The sequence below is a fragment of the Scyliorhinus torazame genome, unplaced genomic scaffold (assembly GCF_047496885.1).
Source record: "Scyliorhinus torazame isolate Kashiwa2021f unplaced genomic scaffold, sScyTor2.1 scaffold_594, whole genome shotgun sequence".
In the NCBI taxonomy this organism is placed as follows: Eukaryota; Metazoa; Chordata; class Chondrichthyes; order Carcharhiniformes; family Scyliorhinidae; genus Scyliorhinus; species Scyliorhinus torazame.
This window is the reverse complement of record NW_027308321.1, coordinates 27766-42500: the sequence shown is the minus strand read 5'-3', so window position 1 is coordinate 42500 and position 14735 is coordinate 27766.

Below are 14735 nucleotides of genomic sequence, written 5' to 3'. Positions count from 1 at the left end.
TGCCGCACTGTCAGAGGGTCAGTACTGAGGGAGTGCTGCACTGTCAGAGGGTCAGTACTGAGGGAGTGCTGCACTGTCAGAGGGTCAGTACTGAGGGAGTGCCGCACTGTCAGAGGGTCAGTACTGAGGGAGTGCCGCACTGTCCGAGGGGCAGTACTGAGGGAGTGCCGCACTGTCAGAGGGTCAGTACTGAGGGAGTGCCGCACTGTCAGAGGGTCAGTACTGAGGGAGTGCTGCACTGTCAGAGGGTCAGTCCTGAGGGAGTGCTGCACTGTCAGAGGGTCAGTACTGAGGGAGTGCTGCACTGTCAGAGGGTCAGTACTGAGGGAGTGCTGCACTGTCAGAGGGTCAGTACTGAGGGAGAGCTGCACTGTCAGAGGGTCAGTACTGAGGGAGTGCTGCACTGTCAGAGGGTCAGTACTGAGGGAGAGCTGCACTGTCAGAGGGTCAGTACTGAGGGAGTGCCGCACTGTTAGGGGGTCAGTACTGAGGGAGTGCCGCACTGTTAGGGGGTCAGTACTGAGGGAGTGCTGCACTGTCAGAGGGTCAGTACTGAGGGAGTGCTGCATTGTCAGAGGGTCAGTACTGAGGGAGTGCTGCACTGTCAGGGTGTCAGTACTGAGGGAGTGCTGCACTATTGGAGGGTCAGTGCTGAGGGAGTGCCGCACTGTCAGAGGGTCAGTACTGAGGGAGTGCCGCACTGTCAGAGGGTCAGTACTGAGGGAGTGCTGCACTGTCAGAGGGTCAGTACTGAGGGAGAGCTGTACTGTCAGAGGGTCAGGACTGAGGGAGCGCCGCACTGTCAGGGGGTCAGTACTGAGGGAGTGCCGCACTGTCAGAGGGTCAGTACTGAGGGAGAGCTGTACTGTCAGAGGGTCAGTACTGAGGGAGTGCTGCACTGTCAGAGGGTCAGTACTGAGGGAGTGCTGCACTGTCAGAGGGTCAGTACTGAGGGAGAGCTGCACTGTCAAAGGGTCAGTACTGAGGGAGTGCCGCACTGTCAGGGGGTCAGTACTGAGGGAGAGCTGCACTGTCAGAGGGTCAGTACTGAGGTAGTGCTGCACTGTCAGAGGGTCAGTACTGAGGGAGTGCTGCACTGTCAGAGGGTCAGTACTGAGGGAGTGCCGCTCTGTCAGAGGGTCAGTACTGAGGGAGTGCCGCACTGTCAGAGGGTCAGTACTGAGGGAGTGCCGCACTGTCAGAGGGTCAGTACTGAGGGAGCGCCGCACTGTCAGAGGGTCAGTACTGAGGGAGTGCCGCACGGTCAGAGAGTCAGTACTGAGGGAGTGCCGCACTGTCAAGGGGTCAGTACTGAGGGAGTGCTGCACTGTCAGCGGGTCAGTACTGAGGGAGTGCCGCACTGTCAGAGGGTCAGTACTGAGGGAGTGCCGCACAGTCAGAGGGTCAGTACTGAGGGAGTGCCGCACTGTCAGAGGGTCAGTACTGAGGGAGTGCCGCACTGTCAGAGGGTCAGTACTGAGGGAGTGCCGCACTGTCAGAGGGTCAGTACTGAGGGAGTGCCGCACTGTCAAGGGGTCAGTACTGAGGGAGTGCTGCACTGTCAGCGGGTCAGTACTGAGGGAGTGCCGCACTGTCAGAGGGTCAGTACTGAGGGAGTGCCGCACAGTCAGAGGGTCAGTACTGAGGGAGTGCCGCACTGTCAGAGGGTCAGTACTGAGGGAGTGCCGCACTGTCAGAGGGTCAGTACTGAGGGAGTGCCGCACTGTCAGAGGGTCAGTACTGAGGGAGTGCCGCACTGTCAGAGGGTCAGTACTGAGCGAGTGCCGCACTGTCAGAGGATCAGTACTGAGGGAGCACTGCACTGTCAGAGGGTCAGTACTGAGGGAGTGCCGCACTGTCAGAGGGTCAGTACTGAGGGAGCGCAGGACTGTCAGGATCAGTACTGAGGGAGTGCCGGACTGTCAGAGGGTCAGTACTGAGGGAGTGCTGCACTGTCAGAGGGTCAGTACTGAGGGAGCGCCGCACTGTTAGAGGGTCAGTACTGAGGGAGCGCCGCACTGTCAGAGGGTCAGTACTGAGGGAGTGCCGCACTGTCAGAGGGTCAGTACTGAGGGAGTGCCGCACTGTCAGAGGGTCAGTACTGAGGGAGTGCCGCACTGTCAGAGGGTCAGTACTGAGGGAGTGCCGCACTGTCAGAGGGTCAGTACTGAGGGAGTGCCGCACTGTCAGAGGGTCAGTACTGAGGGAGTGCCGCACTGTCAGAGGGTCAGTACTGAGCGAGTGCTGCACTGTCAGAGGGTCAGTACTGAGGGAGCGCTGCTCTGTCCGGATTAGTATTGAGGGAGTGCCGCACTGTCAGAGGGTCAGTACTGAGGGAGTACCGCACTGTCAGAGGATCAGTACTGAGGGAGCGCCGCACTGTCAGAGGGTCAGTACTGAGGGAGTGCTGCACTGTCAGAGGGTCAGTACTGAGGGAGAGCCGCACTGTCAGAGGGTCAGTACTGAGGGAGTGCCGCACTGTCAGAGGGTCAGTGCTGAGGGAGTGCCGGACTGTCAGAGGGACAGTCCTGAGGGAGTGCCGCACTGTCAGAGGGTCAGTACTGAGGGAGTGCCGCACTGTCAGAGGGTCAGTACTGAGGGAGTGCCGCACTGTCAGAGGGTCAGTACTGAGGGAGTGCCGCACTGACAGAGGGTCAGTACTGAGGGAGTGCCGCACTGTCAGAGGGTCAGTACTGAGGGAGTGCCGCACTGTCAGAGGGTCAGTACTGAGGGAGTGCCGCACTGTCAGAGGGTCAGTACTGAGCGAGTGCTGCCCTGTCAGAGGGTCAGTACTGAGGGAGTGCCGCACTGTCAGAGGGTCAGTACTGAGGGAGCGCTGCTCTGTCCGGATCAGTATTGAGGGAGTGCCGCACTGTCAGAGGGTCAGTACTGAGGGAGTGCTGCACTGTCAGAGGGTCAGTACTGAGGGACTGCCACACTGTCAGAGGGTCAGTACTGAGGGAGCGCCGCACTGTCAGAGGATCAGTACTGAGGGAGTGCTGCTCTGTCCGGATCAGTATTGAGGGAGTGCCGCACTGTCAGAAGGTCAGTGCTGAGGGAGCGCCGCACTGTCAGAGGGTCAGTACTGAGGGAGCGCTGCTCTGTCCGGATCAGTATTGAGGGAGTGCCGCACTGTCAGAGGGTCAGTCCTGAGGGAGTACCGGACTGTCAGAGGGTCAGTCCTGAGGGAGTGCCGCACTGTCAGAGGGTCAGTGCTGAGGGAGTGCCGCAGTGTCAGAGGGTCAGTACTGAGGGAGTGCTGCACTGTCAGAGGGTCAGTACTGAGGGAGCGCCGCACTGTCAGAGGGTCAGTACTGAGGTAGTGCCGCACTGTCAAAGGGTCAGTACTGAGGGAGTGCCGCACTGTCAGAGGTTCAGTACTGAGGGAGTGCCGCACTGTCAGAGGGTCAGTACTGAGGGAGTGCCGCACTGTCAGAGGGTCAGTACTGAGGGAGTGCCGCACTGTCAGAGGGTCAGTACTGAGGGAGTGCCGCACTGTCAAGGGGTCAGTACTGAGGGAGTGCTGCACTGTCAGCGGGTCAGTACTGAGGGAGTGCCGCACTGTCAGAGGGTCAGTACTGAGGGAGTGCCGCACAGTCAGAGGGTCAGTACTGAGGGAGTGCCGCACTGTCAGAGGGTCAGTACTGAGGGAGTGCCGCACTGTCAGAGGGTCAGTACTGAGGGAGTGCCGCACAGTCAGAGGGTCAGTACTGAGGGAGTGCCGCACTGTCAGAGGGTCAGTACTGAGGGAGTGCCGCACTGTCAGAGGGTCAGTACTGAGGGAGTGCCGCACTGTCAGAGGGTCAGTACTGAGCGAGTGCCGCACTGTCAGAGGATCAGTACTGAGGGAGCACTGCACTGTCAGAGGGTCAGTACTGAGGGAGTGCCGCACTGTCAGAGGGTCAGTACTGAGGGAGCGCAGGACTGTCAGGATCAGTACTGAGGGAGTGCCGGACTGTCAGAGGGTCAGTACTGAGCGAGTGCTGCACTGTCAGAGGGTCAGTACTGAGGGAGCGCTGCTCTGTCCGGATTAGTATTGAGGGAGTGCCGCACTGTCAGAGGGTCAGTACTGAGGGAGTACCGCACTGTCAGAGGATCAGTACTGAGGGAGCGCCGCACTGTCAGAGGGTCAGTACTGAGGGAGTGCTGCACTGTCAGAGGGTCAGTACTGAGGGAGAGCCGCACTGTCAGAGGGTCAGTACTGAGGGAGTGCCGCACTGTCAGAGGGTCAGTGCTGAGGGAGTGCCGGACTGTCAGAGGGTCAGTCCTGAGGGAGTGCCGCACTGTCAGAGGGTCAGTACTGAGGGAGTGCCGCACTGTCAGAGGGTCAGTACTGAGGGAGTGCCGCACTGTCAGAGGGTCAGTACTGAGGGAGTGCCGCACTGACAGAGGGTCAGTACTGAGGGAGTGCCGCACTGTCAGAGGGTCAGTACTGAGGGAGTGCCGCACTGTCAGAGGGTCAGTACTGAGGGAGTGCCGCACTGTCAGAGGGTCAGTACTGAGCGAGTGCTGCACTGTCAGAGGGTCAGTACTGAGGGAGTGCCGCACTGTCAGAGGGTCAGTACTGAGGGAGCGCTGCTCTGTCCGGATCAGTATTGAGGGAGTGCCGCACTGTCAGAGGGTCAGTACTGAGGGAGTGCTGCACTGTCAGAGGATCAGTACTGAGGGAGTGCTGCTCTGTCCGGATCAGTATTGAGGGAGTGCCGCACTGTCAGAAGGTCAGTGCTGAGGGAGCGCCGCACTGTCAGAGGGTCAGTACTGAGGGAGCGCTGCTCTGTCCGGATCAGTATTGAGGGAGTGCCGCACTGTCAGAGGGTCAGTCCTGAGGGAGTACCGGACTGTCAGAGGGTCAGTCCTGAGGGAGTGCCGCACTGTCAGAGGGTCAGTGCTGAGGGAGTGTCAGAGGGTCAGTACTGAGGGAGTGCTGCACTGTCAGAGGGTCAGTACTGAGGGAGCGCCGCACTGTCAGAGGGTCAGTACTGAGGTAGTGCCGCACTGTCAAAGGGTCAGTACTGAGGGAGTGCCGCACTGTCAGAGGTTCAGTACTGAGGGAGTGCCGCACTGTCAGAGGGTCAGTACTGAGGGAGTGCTGCACTGTCAGAGGGTCAGTACTGAGGGAGTGCTCCACTGTCAGAGGGTCAGTACTGAGGGAGTGCCGCACTGTCAGAGGGTCAGTACTGAGGGAGTGCCGCACTGTCAGAGGGTCAGTACTGAGGGAGTGCCGCACTGTCAGAGGATCAGTACTGAGGGAGTTCCGCACCGTCAGAGCGTCAGTACTGAGGGAGTGCTGCACTGTCAGAGGGTCAGTACTGAGGGAGTGCCGCACTGTCAGAGGGTCAGTACTGAGGGAGTGCCGCACTGTCAGAGGGTCAGTACTGAGGGAGTGCCGCACTGTCAGAGCGTCAGTACTGAGGGAGTGCCGCACTGTCAGAGGGTCAGTACTGAGGGAGTGCTGCACTGTCAGAGGGTCAGTACTGAGGGAGTGCCGCACTGTCAGAGGGTCAGTACTGAGGGAGTGCCGCACTGTCAGAGGGTCAGTACTGAGGGAGTTCCGCACCGTCAGAGCGTCAGTACTGAGGGAGTGCTGCACTGTCAGAGGGTCAGTACTGAGGGAGTGCTGCACTGTCAGAGGGTGAGTACTGAGGGAGTGCCGCACTGTCAGAGGGTCAGTACTGAGGGAGTGCCGCACTGTCAGAGCGTCAGTACTGAGGGAGCGCAGCACTGTCAGAGGGTCAGTACTGAGGGAGTGCTGCACGGTCAGAGGGTCAGTACTGAGGGAGTGCCGCACTGTCAGGGGGTCAGTACTGAGGGAGTGCTGCACTGTCAGAGTGTCAGTACTGAGGGAGTGCCGCACTGTCAGAGGGTCAGTACTGAGTGAGTGCCGTACTGTCAGAGGGTCAGTACTGAGGGAGGGCTGCACTGTGAGAGGGTCAGTACTGAGGGAGTGCTGCACTGTCAGAGGGTCAGTACTGAGGGAGCGCCGCACTGTTAGAGGGTCAGTACTGAGGGAGCGCCGCACTGTCAGAGGGTCAGTACTGAGGGAGTGCCGCACTGTCAGAGGGTCAGTACTGAGGGAGTGCCGCACTGTCAGAGGGTCAGTACTGAGCGAGTGCTGCACTGTCAGAGGGTCAGTACTGAGGGAGCGCTGCTCTGTCCGGATTAGTATTGAGGGAGTGCCGCACTGTCAGAGGGTCAGTACTGAGGGAGTACCGCACTGTCAGAGGATCAGTACTGAGGGAGCGCCGCACTGTCAGAGGGTCAGTACTGAGGGAGTGCTGCACTGTCAGAGGGTCAGTACTGAGGGAGAGCCGCACTGTCAGAGGGTCAGTACTGAGGGAGTGCCGCACTGTCAGAGGGTCAGTGCTGAGGGAGTGCCGGACTGTCAGAGGGTCAGTCCTGAGGGAGTGCCGCACTGTCAGAGGGTCAGTACTGAGGGAGTGCCGCACTGTCAGAGGGTCAGTACTGAGGGAGTGCCGCACTGTCAGAGGGTCAGTACTGAGGGAGTGCCGCACTGACAGAGGGTCAGTACTGAGGGAGTGCCGCACTGTCAGAGGGTCAGTACTGAGGGAGTGCCGCACTGTCAGAGGGTCAGTACTGAGGGAGTGCCGCACTGTCAGAGGGTCAGTACTGAGCGAGTGCTGCCCTGTCAGAGGGTCAGTACTGAGGGAGCGCTGCTCTGTCCGGATCAGTATTGAGGGAGTGCCGCACTGTCAGAGGGTCAGTACTGAGGGAGTGCTGCACTGTCAGAGGGTCAGTACTGAGGGACTGCCACACTGTCAGAGGGTCAGTACTGAGGGAGCGCCGCACTGTCAGAGGATCAGTACTGAGGGAGTGCTGCTCTGTCCGGATCAGTATTGAGGGAGTGCCGCACTGTCAGAAGGTCAGTGCTGAGGGAGCGCCGCACTGTCAGAGGGTCAGTACTGAGGGAGCGCTGCTCTGTCCGGATCAGTATTGAGGGAGTGCCGCACTGTCAGAGGGTCAGTCCTGAGGGAGTACCGGACTGTCAGAGGGTCAGTCCTGAGGGAGTGCCGCACTGTCAGAGGGTCAGTGCTGAGGGAGTGCCGCAGTGTCAGAGGGTCAGTACTGAGGGAGTGCTGCACTGTCAGAGGGTCAGTACTGAGGGAGCGCCGCACTGTCAGAGGGTCAGTACTGAGGTAGTGCCGCACTGTCAAAGGGTCAGTACTGAGGGAGTGCCGCACTGTCAGAGGTTCAGTACTGAGGGAGTGCCGCACTGTCAGAGGGTCAGTACTGAGGGAGTGCCGCACTGTCAGAGGGTCAGTACTGAGGGAGTGCCGCACTGTCAGAGGGTCAGTACTGAGGGAGTGCCGCACTGTCAAGGGGTCAGTACTGAGGGAGTGCTGCACTGTCAGCGGGTCAGTACTGAGGGAGTGCCGCACTGTCAGAGGGTCAGTACTGAGGGAGTGCCGCACAGTCAGAGGGTCAGTACTGAGGGAGTGCCGCACTGTCAGAGGGTCAGTACTGAGGGAGTGCCGCACTGTCAGAGGGTCAGTACTGAGGGAGTGCCGCACAGTCAGAGGGTCAGTACTGAGGGAGTGCCGCACTGTCAGAGGGTCAGTACTGAGGGAGTGCCGCACTGTCAGAGGGTCAGTACTGAGGGAGTGCCGCACTGTCAGAGGGTCAGTACTGAGCGAGTGCCGCACTGTCAGAGGATCAGTACTGAGGGAGCACTGCACTGTCAGAGGGTCAGTACTGAGGGAGTGCCGCACTGTCAGAGGGTCAGTACTGAGGGAGCGCAGGACTGTCAGGATCAGTACTGAGGGAGTGCCGGACTGTCAGAGGGTCAGTACTGAGCGAGTGCTGCACTGTCAGAGGGTCAGTACTGAGGGAGCGCTGCTCTGTCCGGATTAGTATTGAGGGAGTGCCGCACTGTCAGAGGGTCAGTACTGAGGGAGTACCGCACTGTCAGAGGATCAGTACTGAGGGAGCGCCGCACTGTCAGAGGGTCAGTACTGAGGGAGTGCTGCACTGTCAGAGGGTCAGTACTGAGGGAGAGCCGCACTGTCAGAGGGTCAGTACTGAGGGAGTGCCGCACTGTCAGAGGGTCAGTGCTGAGGGAGTGCCGGACTGTCAGAGGGTCAGTCCTGAGGGAGTGCCGCACTGTCAGAGGGTCAGTACTGAGGGAGTGCCGCACTGTCAGAGGGTCAGTACTGAGGGAGTGCCGCACTGTCAGAGGGTCAGTACTGAGGGAGCGCTGCTCTGTCCGGATCAGTATTGAGGGAGTGCCGCACTGTCAGAGGGTCAGTACTGAGGGAGTGCTGCACTGTCAGAGGATCAGTACTGAGGGAGTGCTGCTCTGTCCGGATCAGTATTGAGGGAGTGCCGCACTGTCAGAAGGTCAGTGCTGAGGGAGCGCCGCACTGTCAGAGGGTCAGTACTGAGGGAGCGCTGCTCTGTCCGGATCAGTATTGAGGGAGTGCCGCACTGTCACAGGGTCAGTCCTGAGGGAGTACCGGACTGTCAGAGGGTCAGTCCTGAGGGAGTGCCGCACTGTCAGAGGGTCAGTGCTGAGGGAGTGTCAGAGGGTCAGTACTGAGGGAGTGCTGCACTGTCAGAGGGTCAGTACTGAGGGAGCGCCGCACTGTCAGAGGGTCAGTACTGAGGTAGTGCCGCACTGTCAAAGGGTCAGTACTGAGGGAGTGCCGCACTGTCAGAGGTTCAGTACTGAGGGAGTGCCGCACTGTCAGAGGGTCAGTACTGAGGGAGTGCTGCACTGTCAGAGGGTCAGTACTGAGGGAGTGCTGCACTGTCAGAGGGTCAGTACTGAGGGAGTGCCGCACTGTCAGAGGGTCAGTACTGAGGGAGTGCCGCACTGTCAGAGGGTCAGTACTGAGGGAGTGCCGCACTGTCAGAGGATCAGTACTGAGGGAGTTCCGCACCGTCAGAGCGTCAGTACTGAGGGAGTGCTGCACTGTCAGAGGGTCAGTACTGAGGGAGTGCCGCACTGTCAGAGGGTCAGTACTGAGGGAGTGCCGCACTGTCAGAGGGTCAGTACTGAGGGAGTGCCGCACTGTCAGATGGTCAGTACTGAGGGAGTGCCGCACTGTCAGAGGGTCAGTACTGAGGGAGTGCTGCACTGTCAGAGGGTCAGTACTGAGGGAGTGCCGCACTGTCAGAGGGTCAGTACTGAGGGAGTGCCGCACTGTCAGAGGGTCAGTACTGAGGGAGTTCCGCACCGTCAGAGCGTCAGTACTGAGGGAGTGCTGCACTGTCAGAGGGTCAGTACTGAGGGAGTGCTGCACTGTCAGAGGGTCAGTACTGAGGGAGTGCCGCACTGTCAGAGGGTCAGTACTGAGGGAGTGCCGCACTGTCAGAGCGTCAGTACTGAGGGAGCGCAGCACTGTCAGAGGGTCAGTACTGAGGGAGTGCTGCACGGTCAGAGGGTCAGTACTGAGGGAGTGCCGCACTCTCAGGGGGTCAGTACTGAGGGAGTGCTGCACTGTCAGAGTGTCAGTACTGAGGGAGTGCCGCACTGTCAGAGGGTCAGTACTGAGTGAGTGCCGTACTGTCAGAGGGTCAGTACTGAGGGAGGGCTGCACTGTGAGAGGGTCAGTACTGAGGGAGTGCCGCACTGTCAGAGGGTCAGTACTGAGGGAGTGCCGCACTGTCAGAGGGTCAGTACTGTGGGAGTGCCGCACTGTCAGACGGTCAGTACTGAGGGAGGGCTGCACTGTGAGAGGGTCAGTACTGAGGGAGTGCCGCACTGTCAGAGGGTCAGTACTGAGGGAGTGCGGCACTGTCAGAGGGTCAGTACTGAGGGAGTGCCGCACTGTCAGAGGGTCAGTACTGAGGGAGTGCCGCACTGTCAGAGGGTCAGTACTGAGGGAGTGCCGCACTGTCAGAGGGTCAGTGCTGAGGGAGTGCCGCACTGTCAGAGGGTCAGTACTGAGGGAGCGCTGCACTGTCAGAGGGTCATTACTGAGGGAGTGCCGCACTGTCAGAGGGTCAGTGCTGAGGGAGTGCCGCATTGTCAGAGGGTCAGTACTGAGGGAGTGCTGCACTGTCAGAGGGTCAGTACTGAGGGAGTGCCGCACTGTCAGAGAGTCAGTACTGAGGGAGCGCCACACTGTCAGAGGGACAGTACTGAGGGAGTGCCGCACTGTCAGAGGGTCAATACTGAGGGAGTGCCGCACTGTCAGAGAGTCGGTACTGAGGGAGTGCCGCACTGTCAGAGGGTCAGTACTGAGGGAGCGCTGCACTGTCAGAGGGTCAGTACTGAGGGAGTGCCGCACTGTCAGAGGGTCAGTGCTGAGGGAGTGCCGCATTGTCAGAGGGTCAGTACTGAGGGAGTGCTGCACTGTCAGAGGGTCAGTACTGAGGGAGTGCCGCACTGTCAGAGGGTCAGTACTGAGGGAGTGCCGCACTGTCAGAGGGTCAGTGCTGAGGGAGCGCCGCACTGTCAGAGGGTCAGTATGGAGGGAGTGCCGCACTGTCAGAGGGTCAGTACTGAGGGAGTGCCGCACTGTCAGAGGGTCAGTACTAAGGGAGTACCGCACTGTCAGAGGATCAGTACTGAGGGAGCGCCGCACTGTCAGAGGGTCAGTACTGAGGGAGTGCTGCACTGTCAGAGGGTCAGTACTGAGGGAGAGCCGCACTGTCAGAGGGTCAGTGCTGAGGGAGTGCCGGACTGTCAGAGGGTCAGTCCTGAGGGAGTGCCGCACTGTCAGAGGGTCAGTGCTGAGGGAGTGCCGCACTGTCAGAGGGTCAGTACTGAGGGAGCGCCGCACTGTCAGAGGGTCAGTACTGAGGGAGCGCCGCACTGTCAGAGGGTCAGTACTGAGGGAGTGCCGGACTGTCAGAGGGTCAGTACTGAGGGAGTGCCGCACTGTCAGAGGGTCAGTACTGAGGGAGTGCCGCACTGTCAGAGGGTCAGTACTGAGGGAGTGCTGCACTGTCAGAGGGTCACTACTGATGGAGTGCCGCACTGTCAGAGGGTCAGTACTGAGGGAGTGCCGCACTGTCAGAGGGTCAGTACTGAGGGAGTGCCGCACTGTCAAGGGGTCAGTACTGAGGGAGTGCTGCACTGTCAGCGGGCCAGTACTGAGGGAGTGCCGCACTGTCAGAGGGTCAGTACTGAGGGAGTGCCGCACAGTCAGAGGGTCAGTACTGAGGGAGTGCCGCACTGTCAGAGGGTCAGTACTGAGGGAGTGCCGCACTGTCAGAGGGTCAGTACTGAGGGAGTGCCGCACAGTCAGAGGGTCAGTACTGAGGGAGTGCCGCACTGTCAGAGGGTCAGTACTGAGGGAGTGCCGCACTGTCAGAGGGTCAGTACTGAGGGAGTGCCGCACTGTCAGAGGGTCAGTACTGAGCGAGTGCCGCACTGTCAGAGGATCAGTACTGAGGGAGCACTGCACTGTCAGAGGGTCAGTACTGAGGGAGTGCCGCACTGTCAGAGGGTCAGTACTGAGGGAGCGCAGGACTGTCAGGATCAGTACTGAGGGAGTGCCGGACTGTCAGAGGGTCAGTACTGAGGGAGTGCTGCACTGTCAGAGGGTCAGTACTGAGGGAGCGCCGCACTGTTAGAGGGTCAGTACTGAGGGAGCGCCGCACTGTCAGAGGGTCAGTACTGAGGGAGTGCCGCACTGTCAGAGGGTCAGTACTGAGGGAGTGCCGCACTGTCAGAGGGTCAGTACTGAGCGAGTGCTGCACTGTCAGAGGGTCAGTACTGAGGGAGCGCTGCTCTGTCCGGATTAGTATTGAGGGAGTGCCGCACTGTCAGAGGGTCAGTACTGAGGGAGTACCGCACTGTCAGAGGATCAGTACTGAGGGAGCGCCGCACTGTCAGAGGGTCAGTACTGAGGGAGTGCTGCACTGTCAGAGGGTCAGTACTGAGGGAGAGCCGCACTGTCAGAGGGTCAGTACTGAGGGAGTGCCGCACTGTCAGAGGGTCAGTGCTGAGGGAGTGCCGGACTGTCAGAGGGTCAGTCCTGAGGGAGTGCCGCACTGTCAGAGGGTCAGTACTGAGGGAGTGCCGCACTGTCAGAGGGTCAGTACTGAGAGAGTGCCGCACTGTCAGAGGGTCAGTACTGAGGGAGTGCCGCACTGACAGAGGGTCAGTACTGAGGGAGTGCCGCACTGTCAGAGGGTCAGTACTGAGGGAGTGCCGCACTGTCAGAGGGTCAGTACTGAGGGAGTGCCGCACTGTCAGAGGGTCAGTACTGAGCGAGTGCTGCACTGTCAGAGGGTCAGTACTGAGGGAGTGCCGCACTGTCAGAGGGTCAGTACTGAGGGAGCGCTGCTCTGTCCGGATCAGTATTGAGGGAGTGCCGCACTGTCAGAGGGTCAGTACTGAGGGAGTGCTGCACTGTCAGAGGATCAGTACTGAGGGAGTGCTGCTCTGTCCGGATCAGTATTGAGGGAGTGCCGCACTGTCAGAAGGTCAGTGCTGAGGGAGCGCCGCACTGTCAGAGGGTCAGTACTGAGGGAGCGCTGCTCTGTCCGGATCAGTATTGAGGGAGTGCCGCACTGTCAGAGGGTCAGTCCTGAGGGAGTACCGGACTGTCAGAGGGTCAGTCCTGAGGGAGTGCCGCACTGTCAGAGGGTCAGTGCTGAGGGAGTGTCAGAGGGTCAGTACTGAGGGAGTGCTGCACTGTCAGAGGGTCAGTACTGAGGGAGCGCCGCACTGTCAGAGGGTCAGTACTGAGGTAGTGCCGCACTGTCAAAGGGTCAGTACTGAGGGAGTGCCGCACTGTCAGAGGTTCAGTACTGAGGGAGTGCCGCACTGTCAGAGGGTCAGTACTGAGGGAGTGCTGCACTGTCAGAGGGTCAGTACTGAGGGAGTGCTGCACTGTCAGAGGGTCAGTACTGAGGGAGTGCCGCACTGTCAGAGGGTCAGTACTGAGGGAGTGCCGCACTGTCAGAGGGTCAGTACTGAGGGAGTGCCGCACTGTCAGAGGATCAGTACTGAGGGAGTTCCGCACCGTCAGAGCGTCAGTACTGAGGGAGTGCTGCACTGTCAGAGGGTCAGTACTGAGGGAGTGCCGCACTGTCAGAGGGTCAGTACTGAGGGAGTGCCGCACTGTCAGAGGGTCAGTACTGAGGGAGTGCCGCACTGTCAGAGCGTCAGTACTGAGGGAGTGCCGCACTGTCAGAGGGTCAGTACTGAGGGAGTGCTGCACTGTCAGAGGGTCAGTACTGAGGGAGTGCCGCACTGTCAGAGGGTCAGTACTGAGGGAGTGCCGCACTGTCAGAGGGTCAGTACTGAGGGAGTTCCGCACCGTCAGAGCGTCAGTACTGAGGGAGTGCTGCACTGTCAGAGGGTCAGTACTGAGGGAGTGCTGCACTGTCAGAGGGTCAGTACTGAGGGAGTGCCGCACTGTCAGAGGGTCAGTACTGAGGGAGTGCCGCACTGTCAGAGCGTCAGTACTGAGGGAGCGCAGCACTGTCAGAGGGTCAGTACTGAGGGAGTGCTGCACGGTCAGAGGGTCAGTACTGAGGGAGTGCCGCACTGTCAGGGGGTCAGTACTGAGGGAGTGCTGCACTGTCAGAGTGTCAGTACTGAGGGAGTGCCGCACTGTCAGAGGGTCAGTACTGAGTGAGTGCCGTACTGTCAGAGGGTCAGTACTGAGGGAGGGCTGCACTGTGAGAGGGTCAGTACTGAGGGAGTGCCGCACTGTCAGAGGGTCAGTACTGAGGGAGTGCCGCACTGTCAGAGGGTCAGTACTGTGGGAGTGCCGCACTGTCAGACGGTCAGTACTGAGGGAGGGCTGCACTGTGAGAGGGTCAGTACTGAGGGAGTGCCGCACTGTCAGAGGGTCAGTACTGAGGGAGTGCGGCACTGTCAGAGGGTCAGTACTGAGGGAGTGCCGCACTGTCAGAGGGTCAGTACTGAGGGAGTGCCGCACTGTCAGAGGGTCAGTACTGAGGGAGTGCCGCACTGTCAGAGGGTCAGTGCTGAGGGAGTGCCGCACTGTCAGAGGGTCAGTACTGAGGGAGCGCTGCACTGTCAGAGGGTCATTACTGAGGGAGTGCCGCACTGTCAGAGGGTCAGTGCTGAGGGAGTGCCGCATTGTCAGAGGGTCAGTACTGAGGGAGTGCTGCACTGTCAGAGGGTCAGTACTGAGGGAGTGCCGCACTGTCAGAGAGTCAGTACTGAGGGAGCGCCACACTGTCAGAGGGACAGTACTGAGGGAGTGCCGCACTGTCAGAGGGTCAATACTGAGGGAGTGCCGCACTGTCAGAGAGTCGGTACTGAGGGAGTGCCGCACTGTCAGAGGGTCAGTACTGAGGGAGCGCTGCACTGTCAGAGGGTCAGTACTGAGGGAGTGCCGCACTGTCAGAGGGTCAGTGCTGAGGGAGTGCCGCATTGTCAGAGGGTCAGTACTGAGGGAGTGCTGCACTGTCAGAGGGTCAGTACTGAGGGAGTGCCGCACTGTCAGAGGGTCAGTACTGAGGGAGTGCCGCACTGTCAGAGGGTCAGTGCTGAGGGAGCGCCGCACTGTCAGAGGGTCAGTATGGAGGGAGTGCCGCACTGTCAGAGGGTCAGTACTGAGGGAGTGCCGCACTGTCAGAGGGTCAGTACTAAGGGAGTACCGCACTGTCAGAGGATCAGTACTGAGGGAGCGCCGCACTGTCAGAGGGTCAGTACTGAGGGAGTGCTGCACTGTCAGAGGGTCAGTACTGAGGGAGAGCCGCACTGTCAGAGGGTCAGTGCTGAGGGAGTGCCGGACTGTCAGAGGGTCAGTCCTGAGGGAGTGCCGCACTGTCAGAGGGTCAGT